This window comes from Leptonotus elevatus, chromosome 8 (assembly GCF_054856555.1).
Source record: "Leptonotus elevatus isolate MCC_2025b chromosome 8, RoL_Lele_1.0, whole genome shotgun sequence".
Taxonomy (NCBI): Eukaryota; Metazoa; Chordata; class Actinopteri; order Syngnathiformes; family Syngnathidae; genus Leptonotus; species Leptonotus elevatus.
The window spans coordinates 14374690-14387186 of NC_141246.1; the positions used below are offsets into that span (position 1 = coordinate 14374690).

Below are 12497 nucleotides of genomic sequence, written 5' to 3' on the forward strand. Positions count from 1 at the left end.
CACAAGCTAACACGTTGAAAAACCCAACATCACCTGGGCATTTTGAAAGTGCAGGATCACAGCACAGTCCTCCTGATTTTTAAGCCACGATAATATTCCAGGCCACTCTCTCCATCAGCACTGCAGAGGCAGCCTGCAGAAATGACCAATTAGGCGCGTGCGAGCGTAAATATCTCAGAGCGGGAGATGAGATGCACAGCCGCATCTCTGCGACTTGACATTCCTGACAGCCACTTGTGTGAACTTCCATCTGTGTGCTGTCCACGCACCGCAGCCTTCACGGCAGAGTGGCACACGTCGCGGTGAGCAATGTCTTCTCAGGATTCTCAATAACCATGTCTTGCTCACTGCCACATATAAATTGGGCATGATGAGACGCAAAATGGGAAGGCTTTGGATTTCATGTCGAGCTGAGTGTGTGTCCATACTTTGCTTATGAAAATGGTGTCTTGTTTCGTTTCTTTCTATCCACTAAGCATTCACTCCAACATTAAAGTGCGCACTGTGTCGGAATAAAGATTGCTGTCACCTTGTCTAATCTGGGATTGACTAATCCCACGCCATTGCTGATCCAGCCAGACGGGCAGGGCCGGATAGAAACAGAGCCAACACCTGCACAGCATTTCTGTTGTGTAACGTCGTCTTGGCTACGGATGCTTCCTCTCCCGTCTTTCTTTGTCTGGATTGCGGTGGACTGTCGGGGCCATGTGCACCACCGTCATGGTTCTGTCCACTTTGGCTCTCCTACTGCGCCAGCGTTTCATCAGCAGAGACAAAACGTGAGCTATTTCTCTTCCCTCTTATGTTATTCCTGGTTTTTGGCGAATTACAGATTTTATACTGTTGCCGTAAATAGTTTCAATAGGTAGCTAGGCCTACTCCCACAATAAAAAAAATAAAAAAAATTAAAAAAAAAGTTAATAACTAGGTAATAACATTGAGTAATCATTACGTTTCAGAAATGTCTGCATTTTAATATATGCCTTTTAAATAACCTTTCTGGCAGAGGTAGCAAAGCAGCACTTGTGAAGAGATTCACTTTTGCTATCTTTTAACCTGCATAAATTTAACTTTTAGAACATGTGTGAAGAAGGGTCCCCTTCTTTTTATCTTATTTATCAGAATCAAATCTTTATTGGTCAAGTATGACAAAACTCGCAAGGAATTTGTCTTTACACTCTAAAAACAGTTGGGTCAAAAATAACCCAAATTGGGTCAAAAAGGGTCCAAGTCAACGGGTTGGGTTATTTAATTAATCCAAAAAGTTGGATAAAATTAAATGAATAACCAACAAAGCAACCCGATTTTGGGGTTGTTTTTTTGGGTTATTCATTTGAGCCAACTTTAAACTTGAACTTTTTGGGTTAATTAAATTCAAAAGTTGGGTCAAATGGATAACCAACCCCAAAACTGGGTTACTTTGTGGGTTATTAATTTAACTGTGTAAATCTTTTTGGGTTAAGTAATCCATAAAGTTGGGTCGGTTAAATTTTCACCCAATTCAATTGGGTTATTCCATTTACCCCATATATTGGGTCCAATTAGTAACCCACAAAACAGCCGAACAAATTGGGTTGCTTTGTGAGTTACTATGTAATTTGACCCAACGTTTTGGATTAAATAGCTAAAAAAAGTTGGTTATGTTAATTTTTTTACCAAATTAATTTGGGCTAATCAATCACTTTGGCTCTCCTACTGGTTTGATTTGGTTTTGATCGGGTTTAGATTTTCCACGTTTTCCCCATGTCCCTTTTTTTTTTCCATTTCTTGTCTGTCTCGTTAAGTTTTTGTGGCCACCTGTTCTCATCAGCCCGGTCCCTGATGTCTACTAATCAGCTCCAAGCAATTAGCAGGTTTCTTTCTGTCTTGCCGGATCATTGCAGGGAAGCAAGGAGGCAAGACTGGGGAACAACACGAGGCGTCTCCAAAAAGTGTACAAGTTACATTGACGTATCAAAAAGACTAAGTCAAAAGTAATTAAAAAACAACACTGGGAGCAGATCTACATAACCAGGAGCATGACACGAAGAAGGTACTAGAGAACAGAGAGCAAGAGAAACAACAAACCAACAGAGACAGAAAGAAACCGTGGAAATAAACTGATGAGGAACACCTGGACGAGACACGAGTGGCCGAGGGAGCTGATTAGTAGACACCTGGATAGTGGTCTGATGAGAACAGGCGGCCACAAAAACTTAACGAGACAGACATGACATGATAAAAGGGACACGGGGGAAAGCATCAAAGCCAAATGAACGAAAACCATGAACAGGAGAAGCACTAACGGATACATGGGAAATATCTGGGATATTGGGTAAAAATAAATGTTCACTTTAATAAATGACATAGAAACATGAATTGATGTCCGTAGTTTAAGTAAAACTAAGTGAAACTCTCATAATGTGTTCAATTTATTTTATATAATGCTGCATAAGAAAAGGCCAATTCCTAACTGTTTTCCATGTTTAAATCATTTGAACTGTTTATGTTATATTCTAATTACTTGAGATAGTGCATTTAGGGTTTTTTGTCTCTGTAAGCGAGAATCAAACCATTCCATCAAAAATGATTTAAAAAAAATTCTATGATATTTTTATGAATTAAGAAGCACTTGTGTATTTTAAGTATACACTAGTAGATTTTGCAGTGTCTCCACTTTCCTTAGAGCTCATCCTGATAGCTTGACGAGGAGCCGATCATAAGTGGCTGTGGTTGAGAGGTGGGATACACCCCGGGATTGGTCTCCAGTCAGTCGCATGGCACGTAGCGTATAGACAAACAACCATTCACACTTACTGTACATTCACATCTGTAGAACTTTGAGCCTTCGATGAACCTAAGATCAGTTTTGGGAATTTGGAAGTTAAGCAAAAGCGAACCGTGTAAAAAATGACTCAAGAGAATATTTAAACCCCTCAATGGAAGGCCAGAGCCCAGATTTGAACCCAGAACCCCTCAGCAGTGAGGCAAACATGCTAATCGTTACTGTATTGTGCTTGTTGAGATTTTGTATTGTAAAATGTAAACTAAGAAATGTAAAATGTTAAGTCATCAGAAATGCATTAGACAAAGGACAACAACATTTGATCTATTCTCTATTTTATTCATAATTTGTTATACTTGGAATTAACTACTGGGAGAACCGACTACAGTTTGTCACATTCAAAGTAGTGAATTCCTCCTCCTAAATCCTTGTGGCAGAATGTGGTGTTCCTCAGGGTTCTTTTCTGGGGCCATTATTATTGCCCAAATTGCAAAATGCTGCAAAGTCTATAAACGTTCACTCAATATTAAGAAATGATCTTATTTGATCAACGCTTTAAGAAGAACCCTATCAAGATCACTCTGATTTTCTTTTTCAATACCTGACTTTTAGCCTTGTTGTGATATAATGATGCTGATGATCGCCCCGGGGCGAGAGATAGCTTGTGTGCACATGTTATCATACATTAAGACTGAATACATTGCACCATTAAAATGTATTCTATTAATAAATTGATAAATGCGTGGCCTTTTTCGACCTGTCAGATGGTGATATGTCACGCGACATTAGGGGAGGTACTGCAGTTAGGTCAAGCATCGTTTTCACATCACCATCTCGCAGCCAGGGTCTATCCGAGGTTCTTCAGCTCATTATTGGCACCGTAATCACCGAAAGATCAATAAAGCAACATCCTCTCTCAAAGAATACGGACCTCATTTGACATTTGTCACCTCAGAAATCAATGAGAAAAAGGCTACATACTGCGATCAGGATTTAGAGAAGGAAGTCAACATCGATCATGTCGAGTATCTTTCTCAAGCCAAGGGCATCCGTTTTAACTACAGGCGACATCACACGCCTTTGAGGTCGTTTGATTAGGAAGTCGAGACACGTTTTCTGCGGAAAATTCGTTTGTAAAGTAACACAAAAACATTTGTTTTGAAATTCGAGCACTTTTACGTCATGTACATTTGACGAGCTATCATAGATTGTTGTCAAGCATCTGAATAAGATGAACGGACTTTACTGAGTTAAAATTCCTGACGTGAGCAAAAAATGGATCCGTGTCGAATATCCAGGATGATCTTTCAATTGGAACGTTAGTCGGGAAACAAATAAAGAAACAAACGTACCTATAGATGATTTCTTTTTTTGGCGGGGGTGAAGCCATTTGCAGACAAAGCTCACTCAGTCTGCTTCGTAATTTGTCACTCAGAGGAATCCAAAGCTTTATGGCATGCTGTGACAGCCAAATGTGACAAATATGCAATTGAAATGCCAAGTTCATTATGTTGTTGTGCAGCGGCGCCACTGGCAGCCTGACACTTGGTTATGATGCCCTTTGAGGAAATGGTTTTAGATTAGTGCCAAAACAAACACTTTGCATCCTGACGGATGTTTTGCTTTTCACACATGCGTTATTCCACGCTATTTTGGTTTTCATATGAATAAACGGAGGTTTCTCATCCGATCAATGTATAGCAGCTAAAGGAAACATGATGGTTCCGACATGAATGTACGCAGCACCGTATTGATATTCAACCCATCACAAGATTTTTTTTCCCCTGAGACGTCAGAAACAAATGCTGGGTCACGCTTCTCGCCGACAGTCCTTCAGACTTCCAAACCCCATCTCGCTTTCTCTCACCTTCATCCCCTCCCGCCGACAACCCTATTATCTCCTAACACAATACAGTATAACGCAAAGTAATGTAATGTACAGTTGTACCGCTGACCCGCTGACCTCTTCCATCAGAAGCTTGTGTTTTTCTCTTCGCAGCTTTCCAAAAGACACCAGGGAGAAGGCAGCGACTAATGTGCACATCAGCGAAGCTCAGATGTGACGCCATAAAGGTAAACAATAAAACCTTTCAGCATTTCAACCAATAAAGCCATGCCGATGAATAAATGACCTTTCTGGCAGAGGTAGCAAAGCAGCACTTTTGAAGAGATTCACTTTTGCTATCTTTTATCCTGCATAAATTCAACTTTTAGATTATTTGTGAAGAAGGGTCACCTTCTTTTTTATTTATTTATCAGAATCAAATCTTTATTGGTCAAGTATGACAAAACTCGCAAGGAATTTGTCTTCACAAACAGTTGGGTAAAAAATAACCCAAATTGGGTCAAAAAGGGCCCAAGTCAACGGATTGAGTTATTTAATTAATCCAAAAAGTTGAATAAAATGTAATTAATAACCCACAAAGCAACCCAATTTTTGGGTTATTCATTTGAGCCAACTTTAAACTTTAACTTTTTGGGTTAATTAAATTCAAAAGTTGGGTCAAATGGATAACCAACCCCAAAACTGGGTTGCTTTATGGGTTATCATTCATATTATTCATTTTATTCATCTTTTTGGGTTAAGTAATTCATAAAGTGGGGTCGGTTAAATTTTCACCCAATTCAATTCCATTTACCCAAAATATTAGGTCAAATTAATAACCCACAAAACAGCCGAACAAATTGGGTTGCTTTGTGAGTTACTATGTAATTTGACCCAACGTTTTGGATTAAATAACTCAAAAAAGTTGGTTATGTTCATTTTTTACCAAATTAATTTGGGTTAATCAATCAACCCAAAAAGTTGGGTCAAACAAATAACCCACAAACAAGTAAAATAAATGGTTGTTTTGTTGATTGTTAATTTTATTTATTTAATAGCTCAACAAGTTGGGTCAGTCCATTTTTGACCCAATTTGGGTTATTTTTGATCTAACCGTTTTTAGAGTGCACGGTCACAACCTGTCCTAGACAGAACGGGAAGCCTGGCAGTTCGCTAATTAGCGTCCCAAGTTTCTTGTAATCATTCATCATCAACATTATTATTATAATGTTATCAATTATGATCCCTCAAGGGAACTTCAACATGGACTCTGCTGTACAGTGGATAGAGATCGAGCCCGACCGTGAATAGAAAAAAAATATTTGACTAATTGACGTGGACTGCGAATAAGCAGGGGATCGGGTCCGAAACCCTAGTACCAGGTCATTTCTGTGGTTAATAGAGATTTTTTCCAAAAAGGACAAATCCACAAATGGCTGAATTCACAAAAGCTGAACCGTGAATATGCAGGCTGCGGTCCAAACCAGATCATACGCATGCAGGTAGGAAACATTTCGGTTGGGCTGATAATGGAGCAGATGCGTTGTCATGTAAGCCGACACCTTTGGAGCTGCACGGAAAGAGGAGATCCATTTGGAGAATCAAGTAACAGGCCGGAGTGTTTGACACTACTGTGGGCAGCTCGGTGGCCAAGGTTAGAGGGAGCCTCATGGCAAAGAAGGAAGGTAGCCAGTCCCCTGATGCATGTTTACCTCAACACTGGAGAGATCTGCGAGAATGGAGCATCGAGAAGAGACAGGACCACAGAGTAAGACCGGCAGACCGGAACATTTCTAATGCGTGTTTTTTTTTCTTTTTTTTCTCATTGGATTCATGGTAACGATTCAATAATTTCAATTAAAAGACAGAATCTTGAAACTTTGAGATACAAAATTAATGATCTCCCTTAATGAACATGTTTTTTAAAAGCCGCCTCCAGCGGTGTGGGAGTTATTAACTCTCCACATCTTAAATGAGTTGCTAAATAACTATCCACTCCAGTGACTGACTGACAGCTTTAATGAGACGTTTTCATTTACTAACACAGGAGTTGGTGTGGTGGTTTGTTGGCCTGACTTGAATTCTTACTCAGTGACGATGTGAACGTGAGTCTATATGTGCCCTGCGAACAGTTTGTGATGCGCCATTTCAGCACCTTGAACAGCGAACTGATGGACAGAAAGAAACACGGCGCGCTGAAAGGCGAGCCACCAGGCTTTCGTTCTGTTTTCATGTTTCTGAGACGGGTTTTTGACTGGAGGAATTTCACGACCCGCCATTGCAGTCCAGTCACACACATGCAGCATTCAAAGAGTCACTTTTGGCACAAATGCTAATGGTCCTCATTCACTAATAATTAGAAGGAAAGTAGAAATGTTCTTCCTTTGTTCTTTGTTAATCCTTCTCCTATTTTCAAAAGGTTTGTACCATTGGAAAGCTTGCTGAACGCAGAAAGAGACAACATCAAAATGTCAATCATTTTTAATTCATTTCAAAGTTAAATGAGAGAATGCTACGCACAAAACATGAAGAGGAAAATAAATTAAGAGCAAAGAATGAACAAACCACTGCAAGAATTGTTAAAATAGATGATAAGAAAGAAATGAAGCACAGCAAAGAAGCCTTTTTAGTCAATGAAATTAACATTGGAAGCGAGAGAATATTTGACTTTTTCGTCATCATTTGTCAACTGTAAGTTTCTGGAAATGTTTGAGAGAAAACTTCTTCTTTTTTTGATAGCTTAAACAGTAAGTATCATGTCTTTGTGTATTCAGGATATGCAAATCATTATTGTTCCGTTTTTAATTACGTTTTCCCAACTTCATTGAAATGAGTGTTAATATTATATTAGAGAGTGTTTGATTGCGGTTTTCTTGCCTAAAGACCATCAGGAGAATCCTTTGTAGTCCTACGGTGCAAATGACCTTGGTCAAAATCTTTGTCTTTGTCTTGTAATGGCCGCATTATAATTGAATTTGAGGCTTCAACAAGTTGAGTTGCTCCCCAGACAGACTCGTTAGATGTATAGAACACAATAAGCTTTGTGTTCATGCCAAATATTTGCAACTTTACGATCATTAGAAACAAAATGGACTATACTCCGCCCCAGGCAAGGAAACTGAAAGTGAGGTTCAGTTTTTCATTACGCTGGAAAAGTCCTTTTGCTAAAACGTGGGTCTGCTGTAATAAATGATGAAAATGGTTAATTTCTCCGTTTGGTTTCACCAACTTATCTTCGCCCCCTTATCTCTCTCTTGTGCTTCAAGGTGTGGCTATTGCACATGCAAGCTGTCATCAGGTCTACGGAAAGAAAATTGGTGAGCTCACTCATGGTGCCTAAAAATCTTGGTTGAAGAACACAAAATTTAGCGTAAAAAAAAAAACTTTGCTTATAGTGTAACTATTTAGCTCTTACTTTGCAGATGACAATAAACCTCTTCACAGCTACAGTATTGCAATAGAAAAACAAACTGTTCAACACGAGTCATTCATACTGTTATTTTTCTGGAATGTCAGTCAACTACCAAAATTCATGCCTGGTAAAAAAAATATGTTTTAACTAGGGGTGTCAAAATTAGTGCGTTAATTTTGAGTTAATTTAAAGTTTCCTTAACAACACTATTTTTTATTTTATTTTTACTTGGAAAGCCTGTACTGCGGGAATTCCAGTCGCAACGCAGCAGACACGTCCACGTCAAAATTGAGCAGTAATAAATTGAATAATAATGCATATATTTGTGGATACTGGAGTCAAGTTGTATTTTACAATTTTAAAAATGTGCAGAATTTCTCAAGTTACTTCATGTTGAAGATTAGATAGCTCTTAATGTGAAAAGAAAAATGCACTGAGCTGTCACCAATGTCTTACAAATGCAATTGTGCCATCAAGTGGCAGAATTTTTTTTTTTTTTACAGTGCAGTACATCTTTTTAATTTTAACTCAATTTTATGAATTATTATGAAATTACTGCATCAATGACTAAAAGATGCAGCCATGTTTCTAATAGTGCAACTTTTTTTCTACTTTTATGTTAACAAGAGTATGAAAACTTAGAAAAATATTTTATTGTATATTAAGAATAGATATAAAATTAGTTTTTGATTTATTAATCATGAGTTACCTATCAAAGTAATGTGATTAATTACGATAAAAAAATGTAACCCTAATTTTAACATTTGTATGTGGCCTCTAGTATAAACAACACATTTACATAAATAATATAATCATGTACATTTAAATATTAGAAGTAATATTATTAGGATTTCCCTGCATAGAAATGTTTTTATTTCTTTTTTATGTTGTATGTTTTGTTCTTTCCATCTGTGCGGATTGTCCGTCTTTTGTTATTGTGACTAGCTACTCAACATTACAAATCAATTAACTGCCACAATTCATCAACTGGCAGCAGGCATATGAATTTGCTTTTATCCGTTTTGTTTCTTATTTCTGAACACTGTAACAGGCCCTGCAAGGCGACCCGTTCCTTGAGAGAGTCACTATGTTTACATGCAGTCAATAAGCCCTTGTAAACCGGAATATTTACACAAGATCATGTCAACACTTGAGCTGTCAAACAATTAAGTTAATTACATCTTAGAATTTTCATTAATCACGATTAATCGCTTAATAAAAAAAGCCTCTTTTTTTTTAATCACAATGCTCTACTTGTAGCATGATATCAGCGATAGTGTTTGCACTTATAGTTAAATATGGGCAGTGAAGTTAAACTAACATCTCTTCTCCGTATTCCAGAACGCTTCACTGGAGAAATGTCCTCGCCGTGATTGTGGAAACAGTCCAGATGATGTGACAGCAAAAGCAAAGACAAATGGAATGTACAGGATTTGTGCTGGGCGGCCAATTGGAGGAGGCCGACTTGAGGATTGCGTTAGTTCACGTTTGTGAAGCCTTTTTTCGATATCCTCACCTAAAAGGTGTATAACTCCAAACTTTGGCTGATAATTGTCAGGCGTGAAATAAGCATGTTTTCAGGTGCATGTAGCATGGCATCAACCTCCGGCTGATTTCAATATTATTTGCCATTTAGTTAACACCGAGCTCAACGACATATTCGCTATCATCCAACCGAATCACGACAATTATGTCCCAATGCATAGAAACTTTTTCTGAGCAGAACAATTTCCTCACTGACAAATGAGTCTTGTTGTTTTCTGCCGCCTTACCTAAATGCTTGATTCCTTGTTATTCTGGTTGTTTCCCCGCTCTCCCTCATATTCCAATGTGCATTCATTTCACATTCCCCTGGCCCCCAAAAGGCAGCCGAGTTATTTCTGTAACAGACGGAAAGCACCTCTGTGATCTGTAACGAGACTGAGTGTTATGCATCCACTCTATTAAAAACTCTACGATGGCAAATGTCTCGGTGTCATTGCGTACCAAGTCCCAGTGCGCCGCTGGCCGAAGCCGAGGGAGCTAATGTGGCTCATGTTTCCCCAGGAACGTCGCCTCTGCCAAGCATGCACTCTAATCATGCGCTGTGTAATGAAGGCGATATGAAACATGAATATCCGAAAGGTCCACCTCTCGCTGTCGCCTCCCCGCACTGATGAGCCTGTCGCACTCAAATAACGAGGTGAAAGCAGGACTTTTGTGCATTTGGTACGGTGAAGGTAATTAGGATGGTCTTCCTGCCAACGCTGGCAGAGCACAGGAGTTAATCTAATGACGGGAGAGACCCATGATGCTTAATGGCCCCCCGAGAGAGCGACGCGGGTTGATGGGGAGCGATGGCGGCTTCAATGCAGAGTCCTTTCATTCTATTTGACTCCTGTATTGCAGACTTAATTTATCATCTCTCCGCCAGACTTAAAGACTCCGAGTGAGGACTGGAAGGCATTAAAGCGGCATCAATGATTTTATTGTCTCTTGAGAGGCTAAAGATAGTCAAAGCTGTTGACTGTTAAGGAAGGATAAGCATTTTGTCATTGATTCACCATTGTGACGCAGACTAATAGTTCCTGTCATTAATCATCATTTACAAATGCTGGATGCACTCGTGTTGCTGAAAAGTCAGGTCAGCTGCACGGTGATTTCATTAAGAACAATTTGGATAAAAAAAAATAATAAATAATCATCCTTTGGACTTTTTATCATAATAAAACAGAAATATTTTGTACAAAAGTACAATAATGCTCTATGTCAGGCGTGTCAAACTCATATTATCTCAAGGGCCGCATGGAGGAAAATATATTACCAAGTGGGCCGGATCGGTAAAATAATGGTATATAACTTCAATCATAAGCAAATTTTCGCTATTTGTGGGCAAGCCCTAAATTACAGAGCTTAACTGCAATCATACTGTTCCAAAAAATACACAAATGCAAATGACTGCTGTCATCCAAATTGTACTAATTTGAGAAAACAAACAAACAAACAAACAGACAAACCATACCAACCAACACACACACAAACAAAAAAGTTTTTTTCCAGTTATTTTCATTAGCTAATTTACCATTTCTTGCTATTCAATTCACAAGGCTAGCAAAGCTATGGGAACACATTGTTTTGATAGTATAAAAGCTGTGCCATAGCTAGCTAGCTAGCTATCTATCTCTTAAACGAGCGATGTAACATCATTTATTTCCTTTTTCATTATTCTCTGTACATGCCCTATAATGGACAGTAAAAATTCATTTCTTAAGCACATTTCAGAGTCTGGACTTTTTCTTTCTTTTCTTTTTTTGCTTTTAATGAAGAGTTGAGTCAGTACTTCTACTTTTACTAGTCTACTACTACTAGAAACTACTAGTATCTTTATGTCTACAGATGTGCGAGCATTTTTGCCGCCCCTCTTGCTCTACTACATTAAAGGTGACTTGTGTTGGGATGATTAGTGTCCGGTACATCATCATTACCTGTCCTCTTTCCTTCATAGAGCCAGATTAATTTTTTATTGGTGTCTATGTCTGTGACCTTTGCATTTTTTTTTTTTTCAAGCCTGACAGGTGATTTTTCTCTTGCCTTAGTGTTGCTTAGCAACTTGTGAAGAAAGAACACACCTCACTAGATGTCCTTTCATTCAGCCTCAAAGGGTTAGCATAGCATGTGTTTTGCTTTCTCCGTTGCGGTTTCGTCTGAAAGGATGACAAGAGGAGAAGAATATATCCCTGGAAGGTTCGGTGAATATAAATGGACACACAGACTAAGTATAAAAGACTAGGGTTATTTGTCCAGTGTTAGCAACTGATTTAGTCTCTTCTTGATAGTTGGAGATCGTCCCTATTTATAGACCAGGGGATGTTGTCAATCTCTGTGAAATGTGGACTTTGTCTTGTGGACTTGCGATTAGCGGCTAGCTACCTTGACTTGACATAAAGTTTCCTGCTAAATTACCTCTTAAATATTGACTCATCATATTGTAAATTGGCATTAAAAAAAACATCTTGGAAATAAAGGTAGAAAGCTAGGTGCCATACAAAAGAAGTGTGTATTTGATTTTTCATTATATTTTAGCTGGGCACAACAAACAATTTGTTTCCCAATGTGGAGGAAGAGGAAGTGCTTATTAAATAAAGGCTAGCAGCTCACTTTTCTTAGAAATTGCCACGGGGAGGCAGAAGTCCAGAGAGAGCATGAGAATGGCTTTGATGCTGTGAAAGGGAAAACTTCAAAGGGGTACACAAGAAACGTCACTGTCGAGGTATGGAACTATGCCGGTTGGAGAAAAGCAAGTCATTGAGTGATGAAAACTTTCACATACCGTGTCTGCGCAACACAGAAATAGCGTACATCCATCCATCCATCCATCCATCCATTTTCTATCAACACTGGAGAAAATTGAACTCGATAAGGACTTTAGGCTGCCCTCTGCCGCAATAGGTTTTCTCTGCGCAACAGTGATTCGCAATCTCGGCTGTGAGGACCTCGAAAACCAACCGTCACACAAC

At 38.8% G+C, this 12497-nt stretch overlaps 1 long non-coding RNA gene across 1 annotated transcript; it reads left to right on the top strand.

Annotated features, from left to right (window-relative positions):
• The first annotated feature begins 287 nt into the window (after nucleotides 1–287).
• On the top strand, nucleotides 288–9966 carry LOC147169878 (uncharacterized). Its single transcript, XR_015095845.1, has 5 exons — nucleotides 288–302; nucleotides 576–779; nucleotides 4764–4837; nucleotides 7856–7906; nucleotides 9343–9966. It is a non-coding gene; the product is annotated as an uncharacterized LOC147169878 (long non-coding RNA).
• The last annotated feature ends 2531 nt before the right edge of the window (nucleotides 9967–12497 follow it).